This window comes from Megascapheus bottae, chromosome 13 (assembly GCF_031878675.1).
Source record: "Megascapheus bottae isolate mThoBot1 chromosome 13, mThoBot2.hap1, whole genome shotgun sequence".
In the NCBI taxonomy this organism is placed as follows: Eukaryota; Metazoa; Chordata; class Mammalia; order Rodentia; family Geomyidae; genus Megascapheus; species Megascapheus bottae.
This window is the reverse complement of record NC_143521.1, coordinates 1720168-1723507: the sequence shown is the minus strand read 5'-3', so window position 1 is coordinate 1723507 and position 3340 is coordinate 1720168. Positions and strand designations below refer to the sequence as shown.

Here is a 3340-nt window from a genome sequence, read left to right as displayed (position 1 = left end):
TACACATGGAAAACCAACACAAATATAACACAGAGAAAAACATGGCACCTAAAACTCATAACATCTAAGTACCACAAAAAATATCAAGACACAGGCCCTAATGAAAGCATGTAAAAATGGCAGGAACTAATAAATATTTCTCAATCCTGACTCCCAATATCAATAGACTTAACTCTCCAATTAAACGGCATAGATTATCTAGGTGGATCAAAAAACAAGATCCAGAGCAGGCGGGGAGGGGGGGAGGCCGCTGCCTCCTCCTCCGCCTCCAGCAGCTCGAGGGGGCTGGAGCTAGTGAGGAGACTTCCCATCTGTACAAAGATGGCTGCCTCGTCGGTGCTGTCATTTTGGTGCCGAGCTGGGCTTGATGCCATCCGCTCTGGGCCCCAGCCTTTTTCCTTTGGGGCCTCCTCACGCTCGATCAGTCCCCCTCCCCTGCGGTCACCCCTGGGCCATCCCTGGCGCCTCTTCCGGGACTGCTCCCCTCGGCCCGGACCCATGTCCTGGGCCGCCCGCCCGCCCTTCCTCCCCGAGCGGCATGCCGCGGGGCAGTGTGGGCCAGTGGGGGTGAGAAAAGGAATGCATTGTGGGGTCGTGTCCCGGTGGTGGCAGCGGCGGCCCTGGCTGGATCCCGCGGCCGCGGCAATGGCAGCCGGAGCGCAACAAACCCCGGAGCCAGAGCCGGGGAGGCTGGGCAGGACGGGATTGGCGACAGCAGGCGGGACTCCAGAAGCCCAGACAGCTCCTCCCCGAATCCCCTTCCCCAGGGAATCCCACCCCCTTCTCCTCCTGGACCACCTTTGCCCCCTTCAGCACCCCCACCCCCAATGCCACCACCTCCGCTGGGCTCCCCTTTCCCAGTCATCAGTTCTTCCATGGGGTCCGCTAGTCTGCCCCCTCCAGCTCCCCCAGGATTTTCCGGGCCTGTCAGCAGCCCCCAGATTAACTCTACAGTGTCGCTCCCTGGGGGTGGGTCTGGCCCCCCTGAAGATGTGAAGCCACCAGTCTTAGGGGTCCGGGGCCTGCACTGTCCACCCCCTCCAGGTGGCCCTGGGGCTGGCAAGAGATAATGTGCAATCTGTGGGGACCGAAGCTCAGGCAAACACTATGGGGTTTACAGCTGTGAGGGCTGCAAGGGCTTCTTTAAGCGCACCATCTGTAAGGACCTCACCTACTCATGCCGAGACAACAAAGACTTTACGGTGGACAAGCGACAGCGGAACCGGTGTCAGTACTGCCACTATCAGAAGTGCTTAGCCACTGGCATGAAGAGGGAGGCGGTACAGGAGGAGCATCAATGGGGAAAGGACAAGGATGGGGATGGGGAAGGGGCTGGGGGAGCCCCTGAGGAGATGCCTGTGGACAGGATCCTGGAGGCAGAGCTTGCTGTGGAACAGAAGAGTGACCAGGGTGTTGAGGGTCCTGGGGGGACCGGGGGTAGCGGCAGCAGCCCAAATGACCCTGTGACTAACATTTGTCAGGCATCTGACAAACAACTATTCACGCTTGTTGAGTGGGCGAAGAGGATCCCACACTTTTCCTCTCTGCCTCTGGATGACCAGGTCATATTGCTATGGGCAGGCTGGAATGATCTCCTCATTGCTTCCTTCTCTCACCGGTCCATCGAGGTCCGAGATGGCATCCTCCTCACCACAGGTCTCCATGTGCACCGCAACTCAGCCCATTCCGCAGGCGTGGGAGCCATCTTTGATCGGGTGCTGACAGAACTAGTGTCCAAAATGTGTGACATGAGGATGGACAAGACAGAGCTTGGCTGCCTGCGGGCAATCATTCTGTTCAATCCAGATGCCAAGGGCCTCTCCACTCCCAGTGAGGTAGAAGTCCTTCGAGAGAAAGTGTATGTGTCGCTGGAAACCTACTGCAAACAGAAGTACCCTGAGCAACAGGGACGGTTTGCCAAGCTGCTGCTACGTCTTCCCTCCCTCCAGTCCATTGGCCTTAAATGTCTAGAGCATCTGTTTTTCTTCAAGCTCATTGGCGACACCCCCATTGACACTTTCCTCATGGAGATGCTGGAGGCTCCACACCAGTTAGCCTGAGCCCACACCCACCTGTGTGCTCCTCACACCTGAGGAGTGCCCTCCAAGAGGACTCTGAGCCTGGGGCAGCGTGGCAGGGACTGTGTGCCCAGACAGAACCTTGAGTGGAGGGATATAGAGCAGAACCAAACCTCCAGAGATCTGCCCACCCTCTAAGGGGTTTGTTTGACATCTCAAGTCAGAGGGGGTCCCTCAGGTCCCTGAGAGGACTGGATGTCTCCCTTCAGTGGCCTTGAGTCTCTGAACTTGTCAGGGTCTCTCATGATTAGGGGTGATTTTTCACCCCTGTTGTTCTCCCAGCACAACGCACTGGCCCCATTCCTGGAACCCTGTTTCCTTCTCACCTTGCTTCATTCCCATCTGAGAAGTGGAGGTGGGAGACTCTCCTAGAGGTGGATGTTGGGGGGCAGGCCTCCCAAAACTGATGGACACAGAAGTAGACTCTGATAGGCCTCCTTCCTTCCAAACTTGGCAGATGTGAGCAGAGGAAGGAGGCCCTATCACTGTCTTCTGTCCAAAGACCCCTTTTATTCTTCACCTACTACAGTAGGACAGAAAAATTTTAAAAAGGTAGTGGTGGTGAAGGGGCTGCTGGAGATGTTAGGAAGCAATCTGCTATTTTTAATTTCCACTAAGGATAGAGACTTGCAGTTAGACTCAAAGAAGTACTGTACTTTCCCAGGTTGACTAAGGAATGCCAGTGGTGGAGGTTGGTATTTGGGCAAGGCAGGGCCCTGAGGTGGTCTGCCCCTGTCTTTCCTAGCTCTCCCCCCTTCCTGTCTAGCTCTGTCAGGGGTCTGGGCTGTGGTGACAGGGCCTGGTTCTCTGGCGTGGGGTGTGTAGTCCCCAGCATGGGCTGGGGACACAGACCCTGGCAGGAGCGCTGAGAGAAGGGGGCCAGCCTACAGAGACTGAGTGCTGGGGCAGCATGATTTTCTTTGGGGAAGGGGGGTCCTTTCCCCTCTCACTTGCACATAAAATCGCTTTCAAATTAAAAAAAAAAAACAAGATCCATCTTTCTGCTGTCTTCAAGAGACACAACTTACCCCAAAAAAACAAACACCTTTTGAAAAGGAGAGGTTGGAATAAACTCTATCAAGCTAACGGCCCCCATAAACAGGCTGGAGTTGCCATCCTCATATCAGATAAAATAGACTTCAAACTAAAATTAGTGAGAAAAGACAAAGAAGGTTGCTACATACTACTAAAGGGATTTTCCTCCAGAGGACATAAATATCTACACACCCAATCCCGGTGCTCCGAACTTCATCAAGGAAACA

At 54.8% G+C, this 3340-nt stretch overlaps 1 pseudogene; it reads left to right on the top strand.

Annotated features, from left to right (window-relative positions):
- Window positions 1-483: 483 nt before the first annotated feature.
- On the top strand, window positions 484-2060 carry LOC150055411 (retinoic acid receptor RXR-beta pseudogene; annotated as a pseudogene).
- Window positions 2061-3340: the final 1280 nt, after the last annotated feature.